Below are 13,084 nucleotides of genomic sequence, written 5' to 3' on the forward strand. Positions count from 1 at the left end.
ACTATTAGACAGACTAGATAATGAATTATTAGACAGACTAGATAATGAATTATTACATAGACTAGATAATGAACTATTAGACTAGATAATGAATTATTAGACAGACTAGATAATGAATTATTAGACTAGATAATGAACTATTAGACTAGATAATGATTTATTAGACTAGATAATGAACTATTAGACTAGATAATGAATTATTAGACAAACTAGATAATGAATTATTAGACTAGATAATGAACTATTAGACTAGATAATGAATTATTAGACAGACTAGATAATGTATTATTAGACTAGATAATGAACTATTAGACTAGATAATGAATTATTAGACAGACTAGATAATGAACTATTAGACTAGATAATGAACTATTAGGCTAGATAATGAATTATTAGACTAGATAATGAACTATTAGACAGACTAGATAATGAATTATTAGACTAGATAATGAACTATTAGACTAGATAATGAACTATTAGGCTAGATAATGAACTATTAGACAGACTAGATAATAAATTATTAGACAGACTAGATAATGAATTATTAGACTAGATAATGAACTATTAGACAGACTAGATAATGAACTATTAGACTAGATAATGAACTATTAGACTAGATAATGAACTATTAGGCTAGATAATGAATTATTAGACTAGATAATGAACTATTAGACAGACTAGATAATGAATTATTAGACTAGATAATGAACTATTAGACAGACTAGATAATGAACTATTAGACTAGATAATGAATTATTAGATAGACTAGATAATGAATTATTAGACAGACTAGATAATGAATTATTAGGCTAGATAATGAATTATTAGGCTAGATAATGAACTATTAGACAGACTAGATAATGAACTATTAGACTAGATAATGAATTATTAGATAGACTAGATAATGAATTATTAGACAGACTAGATAATGAATTATTAGACTAGATAATGAATTATTAGACAGACTAGATAATGAATTATTAATCTAGATAATGAATTATTAGACTAGATAATAAATTATTAGACAGACTAGATAATGAATTATTAGGCTAGATAATGAATTATTAGATAGACTAGATAATGAATTATTAGACAGACTAGATAATGAATTATTAGACAGACTAGATAATGAATTATTAGATAGACTAGATAATGAACTATTAGACTAGATAATGAATTATTAGACAGACTAGATAATGAATTATTAGACAGACTAGATAATGAATTATTACGCTAGATAATTAATTATTAGACTAGATAATGAACTATTAGACTAGATAATGAATTATTAGACTAGATAATGAATTATTAGATAGACTAGATAATGAATTATTAGGCTAGATAATGAATTATTAGACTAGATAATGAATTATTAGACAGACTAGATAATGAATTATTAGACTAGATAATGAATTATTAGACAGACTAGATAATGAATTATTAGGCTAGATAATGAATTATTAGGTTAGATAATGAATTATTACGCTAGATAATGAATTATTAGACTAGATAATGAACTATTAGACTAGATAATGAATTATTAGACAGACTAGATAATGAATTATTAGATAGACTAGATAATGAACTATTAGACTAGATAATGAATTATTAGACAGACTAGATAATGAATTATTAGACTAGATAATGAACTATTAGACAGACTAGATAATGAATTATTAGACAGACTAGATAATGAATTATTAGACAGACTAGATAATGAATTATTAGACTAGATAATGAACTATTAGACTAGATAATGAACTATTAGACAGACTAGATAATGAACTATTAGACAGACTAGATAATGATTTATTAGACTAGATAATGAACTATTAGACTAGATAATGAATTATTAGACAGACTAGATAATGAATTATTAGACTAGATAATGAACTATTAGACAGACTAGATAATGATTTATTAGACTAGATAATGAACTATTAGACTAGATAATGAATTATTAGACAGACTAGATAATGAACTATTAGACAGACTAGATAATGAACTATTAGACAGACTAGATAATGAACTATTAGACAGACTAGATAATGAACTATTAGACAGACTAGATAATGAACTATTAGACAGACTAGATAATGAATTATTAGACAGACTAGATAATGAATTATTAGACTAGATAATGAATTATTACATAGACTAGATAATGAACTATTAGACTAGATAATGAATTATTAGACTAGATAATGAACTATTAGGCTAGATAATGAATTATTAGACTAGATAATGAATTATTACATAGACTAGATAATGAACTATTAGACAGACTAGATAATGATTTATTAGACTAGATAATGAACTATTAGACAGACTAGATAATGAATTATTAGACAGACTAGATAATGAATTATTACATAGACTAGATATTGAACTATTAGACTAGATAATGAACTATTAGACAGACTAGATAATGAACTATTAGACTAGATAATGAACTATTAGACTAGATAATGAACTATTAGACAGACTAGATAATGAATTATTAGACAGACTAGATAATGATTTATTAGACTAGATAATGAACTATTAGACAGACTAGATAATGAACTATTAGACAGACTAGATAATGAATTATTAGACAGACTAGATAATGAATTATTACATAGACTAGATAATGAACTATTAGACTAGATAATGAATTATTAGACAGACTAGATAATGAATTATTAGACTAGATAATGAACTATTAGACTAGATAATGATTTATTAGACTAGATAATGAACTATTAGACTAGATAATGAATTATTAGACAAACTAGATAATGAATTATTAGACTAGATAATGAACTATTAGACTAGATAATGAATTATTAGACAGACTAGATAATGTATTATTAGACTAGATAATGAACTATTAGACTAGATAATGAATTATTAGACAGACTAGATAATGAACTATTAGACTAGATAATGAACTATTAGGCTAGATAATGAATTATTAGACTAGATAATGAACTATTAGACAGACTAGATAATGAATTATTAGACTAGATAATGAACTATTAGACTAGATAATGAACTATTAGGCTAGATAATGAACTATTAGACAGACTAGATAATAAATTATTAGACAGACTAGATAATGAATTATTAGACTAGATAATGAACTATTAGACAGACTAGATAATGAACTATTAGACTAGATAATGAACTATTAGACTAGATAATGAACTATTAGGCTAGATAATGAATTATTAGACTAGATAATGAACTATTAGACAGACTAGATAATGAACTATTAGACTAGATAATGAACTATTAGGCTAGATAATGAATTATTAGACTAGATAATGAACTATTAGACAGACTAGATAATAAATTATTAGACAGACTAGATAATGAATTATTAGACTAGATAATGAATTATTAGACAGACTAGATAATGAATTATTAGACTAGATAATGAACTATTAGACAGACTAGATAATGAATTATTAGACAGACTAGATAATGAATTATTAGGCTAGATAATGAATTATTAGGCTAGATAATGAACTATTAGACAGACTAGATAATGAACTATTAGACTAGATAATGAACTATTAGGCTAGATAATGAACTATTAGACTAGATAATGAACTATTAGACAGACTAGATAATGAACTATTAGACTAGATAATGAACTATTAGGCTAGATAATGAACTATTAGACTAGATAATGAACTATTAGGCTAGATAATGAACTATTAGACTAGATAATGAACTATTAGACAGACTAGATAATGAACTATTAGACTAGATAATGAACTATTAGACTAGATAATGAACTATTAGACTAGATAATGAACTATTAGGCTAGATAACGAACTATTAGACTAGATAATGAATTATTAGACTAGATAATGAACTATTAGACAGACTAGATAATGAATTATTAGACTAGATAATGAATTATTAGACTAGATAATGAACTATTAGACTAGATAACGAACTATTAGACTAGATAATGAATTATTAGACTAGATAATGAACTATTAGACAGACTAGATAATGAATTATTAGACTAGATAATGAATTATTAGACTAGATAATGAACTATTAGGCTAGATAATGAATTATTAGACTAGATAATGAACTATTAGACAGACTAGATAATGAACTATTAGACTAGATAATGAACTATTAGGCTAGATAATGAACTATTAGACAGACTAGATAATGAATTATTAGACTAGATAATGAACTATTAGACTAGATAATGAACTATTAGGCTAGATAATGAACTATTAGACTAGATAATGAACTATTAGACAGACTAGATAATGAACTATTAGACTAGATAATGAACTATTAGGCTAGATAATGAATTATTAGACTAGATAATGAACTATTAGACAGACTAGATAATAAATTATTAGACAGACTAGATAATGAATTATTAGACTAGATAATGAACTATTAGACAGACTAGATAATGAATTATTAGACAGACTAGATAATAACTATTAGACTAGATAATGAATTATTAGGCTAGATAATGAATTATTACGCTAGATAATGAATTATTAGACAGAATAGATAATGAATTATTAGACTAGATAATGAATTATTAGACAGACTAGATAATGAACTATTAGACAGACTAGATAATGAATTATTAGGCTAGATAATGAATTATTAGGCTAGATAATGAATTATTAGACTAGATAATGAACTATTCGACAGACTAGATAATGAATTATTAGACAGACTAGATAATAACTATTAGACTAGATAATGAATTATTAGGCTAGATAATGAATTATTAGACAGACTAGATAATAACTATTAGACTAGATAATGAATTATTAGGCTAGATAATGAATTATTAGACTAGATAATGAACTATTAGACAGACTAGATAATGAATTATTAGACAGACTAGATAATAACTATTAGACTAGATAATGAATTATTAGGCTAGATAATGAATTATTACGCTAGATAATGAATTATTAGACAGAATAGATAATGAATTATTAGACTAGATAATGAATTATTAGACAGACTAGATAATGAACTATTAGACAGACTAGATAATGAATTATTAGGCTAGATAATGAATTATTAGGCTAGATAATGAATTATTAGACTAGATAATGAATTATTACGCTAGATAATGAATTATTAGGCTAGATAATGAATTATTAGGCTAGATAATGAATTATTAGGCTAGATAATGAATTATTACGCTAAATAATGAATTATTAGACAGACAGGATAATGAATTATTAGATAAACTAGATAATGATATTTTAGACTAGATAATGAATTATTAGACTAGATACTGAATTAATAGACTAGATAATGAGTTAATAATAATAAATTTAAAATCTCATGAAAAAAAAAGTGAAAATTCATAGCTTCATCAATGTGAACAAAGTAAAAGAACAAGATAACATTTCTTTAAAGAACTTTCAACGAGAATCGTCGACATTTCTTCCTAATACGAATAATTATTTAAGAGTTCAGTTTCTCAATCAATGACACACAGAAGCACAGGAGACGGGGGACGGGGGACATTGATTGTAACATTATTCTATTCAATCTCATTAAAATCCTTTGTTAGTAATAAAGTGTGGCCTTTAACAAGGATCAATGCACTTTGTCACATGATGCCAACGTGACACCAATTCAAGGAAGCGAAACATCAATGACCAATGGCATATATGCAGTTAGAACTAAAAAAATCTAACCTATAGAACTATCGAAGATAAGTAGGTCACGAGACAGTACTAAGGAATGTTCATCGTAAGGGTCACAGTTTGAGAACCACTGCCCTAAAGGTAACCCCAGCACTTCCTACAATGCTAGAGACAATATAATAATAATTAAACCTTTCTCTTTCAACAGGGCCTCTCACAATGTCTTTTAAACCTGTTGCTGTCTCAGGCAGGACAAGGGTGGCCAACCTTTTTTTTTTCGACTGAGATGGCCATTTACATTTCCGACATTAGGAGTGTCATTGGCCAAAAAAAAAAAGACCGAGCCTCTAAGTCTTTATTTTGCACAAAGGGTAGAAGTTTTCAGGGACCGAATATGGCCCACATACCGTAGTGTTGGCAACATTTATCTAATGCATAGCGAACAACAGCAACTCGAATCAAAAATATAAATACAACATAAAAGTTTGGAGATTTTCAAACTAAAACAATTTGTATCATCGATTTTTTTTTAATTTCAACAAAAGTATCAATAACCTTCGAATCATCACCAGATTGTAAAATAGTAGGCCCCTATTCTTTCTAGCATAGATCCAAAAGTTTCCATTTCGAGTTCCTGATTTCAAGCATTTAGTTTTCACACTCAAACTATATTTGTAAAACTATTCAACATTCAACTCAATTACCTCGGTCTGAAGTTTGTAATTAATTTTAGTAAAAACAAGCAAATTATGATTAAAATAAATCCTTTAAAAAAATAACAACAAAGCCTAAGGGAATGAGATCCACACTTATAACTATCAATAATGTAGATGCTATTTCCTTTTTTCAATATTAACCAAAGTAATTAATTATCAATAGTTAATTGACTAATTAGTTAATTTGTTGTTGATTTATGTTTTGCTAGGTACAATAAATAGTTGTTTAAAGTTTTAAATTGATCCGAGGACGGGTGAGAAAAAACCCGACATATTTAGCCCTATGAATGAATACTGAAAGGTTCATTTCCCTTGTTGGTATCAAACAAAATAATGGAAAAACCAGTAATAATTTTTTTTTTAAAAGTAAAGTTCTCCTTTCAGACCCTGCGGTCCATGGGGCAGATGATGTAAAGGCCATGTGTTTCTGTGGCCCACGGTTAACAATGGTGTCATGATTCCAGCACAACGACCAACCACCTTTACTTGCCTCAACTAATATCAGGTATCATTACTGCTGGGTGGACTCTGAGACGCCCTAAACATCCCGAAATTAAAAATCCCAGCTTGATCAAAAAATAAGTGTTGAAACGATTGGGTTGTTATAAGTTTTATCATAGCTCAAACCTTACTCTTTAGAAAGTAACTAATTTAAACTTTTTATAAAAAGAGCTACATCAAACACAAAACAGAATAGACTTTAAAATACCGTGAAACGGATGAGAATTGTTTTCTGGTCTCTTCTATGACACTGACAACTTTATCCAGGCCAGATCGCAGTCAATATTCAATCCAGCCTGCAGAGACATCGGCGGATGTATACAAGGGAACAACCAGGAACTACATTTTTTTTTGTCCCAACATAGAAAGAAAATGAAAGAATGAAAACAAAAATGTTAACAGACGAACAAAGACAACAAAATGTCGTAAAAGTAATTAATATGTCGTAAAAATGTTTTTATTTCTTTCGACGTTTACATTTCCCTAAGCAGGACGTTAACATTAATCAGACGATACAAATAAGATTTTATCTCTTTATGGAAGAACCTGTTTCAGTGCAGGAAACGTCTGTTTCAATTCGATTCGATTCGATAGATAGATAGATAGATAGATAGATAGATAGATAGATAGATAGATAGATAGATAGATAGATAGATCTATATACCTAACAAGACAAAATGTCCAATAATTATTTATTTTTAAAATGTACCTGAACTCTCTTAAATCTTCATGTCGCTCTCCATTCCTCACCCGCTACCCTACCCAAAGCTCTTGTGCACTCACATGCGCCAATGCTACTAAAAGTAGCACACACACATCATGATGTAAGGTTGAAATGTCAGCCAGTGAGCTATTCTCAACACAAGGTTTATCTCCCTTTAATAAAGCACATTATTTCGGTATTAACCAAATGAATTCATGACGACTGATGGATTAACATATCACGTGTTGTCATGGACATTGTTTTGATTGATTGACGTGTTGTCATGGACATTGTTTTGATTGATTCACGTGTTGTCATGGACATTGTTTTGATTGATTCACGTGTTGTCATGGACATTGTTTTGATTGATTCACGTGTTGTCATGAACAATGTTTTGATTGATTCACGTGTTGTCATGGACATTGTTTTGATTGATTCACGTGTTGTCATGGACATTGTTTTGATTGATTCACATGTTGTCATGGACATTGTTTTGATTGATTCACATGTTGTCATGGACATTGTTTTGATTGATTCACGTGCCGTCATGGACATTGTTTTGATTGATTCACGTGTTGTCATGGACATTGTTTTGATTGATTCACATGTTGTCATGGACATTGTTTTGATTGATTCACGTGCCGTCATGGACATTGTTTTGATTGATTCACGTGTTGTCATGGACATTGTTTTGATTGATTCACATGTTGTCATGGACATTGTTTTGATTGATTCACGTGTTGTCATGGACATTGTTTTGATTGATTCACGTGTCGTCATGGACATTGTTTTGATTGATTCACATGTCGTCATGGACATTGTTTTGATTGATTCACGTGTCGTCATGGACATTGTTTTGATTGATTCATGGACATTGTTTTGATTGATTCACGTGTTGTCATGGACATTGTTTTGATTGATTCACATGTTGTCATGGACATTGTTTTGATTGATTCACATGTTGTCATGGACATTGTTTTGATTGATTCACGTGTTGTCATGGACATTGTTTTGATTGATTCACGTGTTGTCATGGACAATGAATAATTGTGCAAAGTTCCAACTTGATCCGAGAATGGGAAGTAGGAGAAATAACATGTAAAAGATTCCACCCAGACAGACAGACGGAGTGAGTTAATATAAAATTTGTAAAAAGAGAGGGTTTGTGTTTTTCCACAAACTTTTAGGCAATACCTGAGATTGTTTTTTTTTTTTTTTGGTTAGATAATCAATATAGGTCAAAGTGTAATCTTCGATATTCTTAGTAAGACAAGAATGAATGTTATATTAAATTATAATAGCGTTTTTATTTCTTTGACAGGTGAATAATTTGTAAATAGGGACCAATTTTAGAAGTAACTGTTAATATAAAGAACAAAGCGTACCCTTGGGTTTACAAAATCACAGGAAACCTTCCTACCAGGCTACCGGTAGCCCAAACCATACCGAATGTACGAGGTTCTTCTGGTCAACCATCATGAGCATCGTAATGCATGAGTTTCTATATTTAGACAAAACGATGGACAAATGGGTATCCAGGTTTTAATCATTGCAGTAGCTAACGTGAGATACCATTCATTAAAATACGAAGCACTTTTTTTTGGTTGACCTCGTGCAGTACATCTCCTTATTTGTTCACACAAGACAAGAAGTGATCCCCATCGCGTGAGAAACTCACGTTTTACATTCACTAGAGACCTCCTCACCATTACATGCTTTGGATGACACATACACACACAAAAACACACAAAGATATCTCCTAACAGGAGGGTGTGTCACTTGCATTTTTTATTTATTATATAGTTTAAGAACGTTAAAGGGCATGTTCACTCTTGTTGTAGGTAGGACAAGTTAGAGGGCATGTTCACTCTTGTTGTAGGTAGAACAAGTTAAAGGGCATGTTCACTCTTGTTGTAGGTAGAACAAGTTAAAGGGCATGTTCACTCTTGTTGTAGGTAGAACAAGTTAGAGGGCATGTTCACTCTTGTTGTAGGTAGAACAAGTTAGAGGGCATGTTCACTCTTGTTGTAGGTAGGACAAGTTAAAGGACATGTTCTGTCGTGTTGTAGGTAGAACAAGTTAAAGGGCATGTTCACTCTTGTTGTAGGTAGAACAAGTTAAAGGGCATGTTCACTCTTGTTGTAGGTAGGACAATTTAAAGGGCATGTTCACTCTTGTTGTAGGTAGAACAAGTTAGAGGGCATGTTCACTCTTGTTGTAGGTAGAACAAGTTAGAGGGCATGTTCACTCTTGTTGTAGGTAGGACAAGTTAAAGGACATGTTCTGTCGTGTTGTAGGTAGAACAAGTTAGAGGGCATGTTCACTCTTGTTGTAGGTAGGACAAGTTAAAGGACATGTTCTGTCGTGTTGTAGGTAGAACAAGTTAAAGGGCATGTTCACTCTTGTTGTAGGTAGAACAAGTTAAAGGGCATGTTCACTCTTGTTGTAGGTAGAACAAGTTAGAGGGCATGTTCACTCTTGTTGTAGTTAGAACAAGTTAGAGGGCATGTTCACTCTTGTTGTAGGTAGGACAAGTTAAAGGACATGTTCTGTCGTGTTGTAGGTAGAACAAGTTAAAGGGCATGTTCACTCTTGTTGTAGGTAGAACAAGTTAAAGGGCATGTTCACTCTTGTTGTAGGTAGGACAATTTAAAGGGCATGTTCACTCTTGTTGTAGGTAGAACAAGTTAGAGGGCATGTTCACTCTTGTTGTAGGTAGAACAAGTTAGAGGGCATGTTCACTCTTGTTGTAGGTAGGACAAGTTAAAGGACATGTTCTGTCGTGTTGTAGGTAGGACAAGTTAGAGGGCATGTTCACTCTTGTTGTAGGTAGGACAAGTTAAAGGACATGTTCTGTCGTGTTGTAGGTAGAACAAGTTAAAGGGCATGTTCACTCTTGTTGTAGGTAGGACAAGTTAAAGGACATGTTCTGTCGTGTTGTAGGTAGGACAAGTTAGATGGCATGTTCACTCTTGTTGTAGGTAGGACAAGTTAAAGGACATGTTCTGTCGTGTTGTAGGTAGGACAAGTTAAAGAACATGTTCTGTCGTGTTGTAGGTAGGACAAGTTAGAGGACATGTTCTGTCGTGTTGTTGGTAGGACAAGTTAGAGGGCATGTTCACTCTTGTTGTTGGTAGGACAAGTTAAAAGACATGTTCTGTCGTGTTGTAGGTAGGACAAGTTAAAGGACATGTTCTGTCGTGTTGTAGGTAGGACAAGTTAAAGGACATGTTCTGACGTGTTGTAGGTAGGACAAGTTAAAGGATATGTTCTGTCGTGTTGTAGGTAGGACAAGTTAAAGGACATGTTCTGTCGTGTTGTAGGTAGGACAAGTTAAAAGACATGTTCTGTCGTGTTGTAGGTAGGACAAGTTAAAGGACATGTTCTGTCGTGTTGTAGGTACGACAAGTTAAAGGACATGTTCTGTCGTGTTGTAGGTAGGACAAGTTAAAAGACATGTTCTGTCGTGTTGTAGGTAGGACAAGTTAAAGGACATGTTCTGTCGTGTTGTAGGTAGGACAAGTTTGTTTGTTTGTTTGTAAAATGTTTTACATGTTTCGGATGTACCTTCAGAGTTGAAGATAATTACTTCCTAGTCCAAACCTCCCGCAGGACGACGGGGGATGGGAGCGGGCAGGGTTTGAACCCGGGACCATCGAAAAATCTGAACGACAGTCCAGCGTGCAAACCGCACGACCAGGCAGCCATCCTTGTTAGAGGGCATGTTTACTCGTGTTGTAGGTAGGACAAGTTAAAGGACATGTTCTCTTCGTGTTGTAGGTAGGACAAGTTAAAGGACATATTCTGTCGTGTTGTAGGTAGGACAAGTTAAAGGACATGTTCTGTCGTGTTGTAGGTAGGACAAGCTAAAGGACATGTTCTGTCGTGTTGTTGGTAGGACAAGTTAGAGGGCATGTTCACTCTTGTTGTTGGTAGGACAAGTTAAAGGGCATGTTCACTCGTGTTGTAGGTAGGACAAGTTAAAGGACATGTTCTGTCGTGTTGTTGGTAGGACAAGTTAAAGGATATGTTCACTCTTGTTGTAGGTAGGACAACGTAGGACTTAGTGAAAAAGTAAAGCAAGCGACCCATACGCCTCAGACCTACGGGAGTGGGACACCTTCGCTATGCCAATACTCACAGCAGACGTGTGTGAATTCGTGTCAACAACAAACTTCTCTACTTTAGTTGGCAGGTGAAGGTAACAGTCTACGCATGCATGAATTAGAAGGCAAGTCAACGCTCTCTTAACCTCCAAGCCCAGATCAGGTCATTTGCAAGTACAGCCGAATCCGGTTCATTGGACCACCGATTAATCTGCCCAGCCCTTATTCGGGACGAGTCCTTAAGTACTGAACCAAAAGTCTATAATGCATTTGAATCTGGTTGATGTTAATCGGATCGGCTGGTTTCCAAGACAATAACGATCGCGTCCCATTGTGGTTCCATTCACCGAATTCGTCTGTATTACAGTAAGAGGTGCTTCTGTTTGAGAACAGAGAAACTGATTGGATCAACTTTTCAATCGCGTTTTGATTCACAGTAATTAGTTCCCTGCGATTGGTTTGTATGTCCCAAGGGGCTGAGAGGGGCGGTGAATGGAATTGAAAAGCGGTTTAAGAGACACATAGAATGTATAAAAGTGTATGACCCAAGGCATTGTACAAAGAATGAAGAGATCGCTGCATCACTTGTAGAACTGGTCAACTATTTATAACAACACGTGTCAGAAATGTATTGGTAAACCGTAAAAAAAAAAATGAACATAACGGATAATGCGGAGAAGGGAATCTTTCGTTTAAGAAAGAAAAGATTACATTAGAAAGAAAGATTAGCGTTTTTTGTTTTTCGTTGTACCCATTAATGGACAAAGTTCACCAAGAGTTCAAAATGAATAATTCCCCCCCCCCCCCCCCCCAAGATTTTTGTTTCTTGTCGAGAAAAGCAGACGACCAAATTGCCTACATTTAAGCCATGCTTACTATGTCATTTTTTAGCGGCCCCCGAAAGGGGAAAAGACGCTATTAGTTTTGTGTGAAATGTCTGTCCGTCCGTCCCGTTTAGATCTCGTGAACTAGAAAAGATATTGAAAATCCGACATCGCAATATTTTAGACCATTCAAAGTTCTGATGCAACGGCTACTTTTTTTTTTCTGAAAGTGAAAAATCTAATTTTTAAAATCACTTATGCAAGCACTTTTTTAAAGAGAAAAAGCTAATTAGTATACATTATAAGTTAGACCTAAAAGTCGCCTAATTTAAAACGAATAGTAATCTTGTAAACTGAATTTTCTTAATCTTTTTTATTGACGAAGGATTATGTTATCAAGACAATTACATAAATTAATGTCCATTATAAGACTTCAGTTAGGCCAGTAGAGTCGCGGTAGTTGAGCGGTAAAGCGCTTCCGACCCGGGGTCCCGGGTTCGAATCCTGGTGAAGACAGGGATTTTCAACTTCGGAATCCTTGGGCGCCTCTGAGTCCACCCAGCTCTAATGGGTATCTGACATTAGTTGGGGA

General features: G+C 32.6%; 1 protein-coding gene across 3 annotated transcripts in view; it reads right to left on the minus strand.

The window, feature by feature from the left end:
* Positions 1-13,084, minus strand: part of LOC106079410 (sialin-like) — a 76,975-nt gene that overhangs the window by 54,732 nt on the left and 9,159 nt on the right. The window contains exon 2 of one of the 3 annotated variants that reach the window (XM_056044417.1): positions 7,068-7,198. The exons of the other annotated variants lie outside the window; for them this stretch is intronic. The gene's annotated coding sequence lies outside the window, so the exon portion shown is untranslated. The remainder of the gene's footprint in view (positions 1-7,067; positions 7,199-13,084) is intronic. 3 annotated transcript variants of the gene reach the window in all.

This window comes from Biomphalaria glabrata, chromosome 1 (genome assembly GCF_947242115.1).
Source record: "Biomphalaria glabrata chromosome 1, xgBioGlab47.1, whole genome shotgun sequence".
In the NCBI taxonomy this organism is placed as follows: Eukaryota; Metazoa; Mollusca; class Gastropoda; family Planorbidae; genus Biomphalaria; species Biomphalaria glabrata.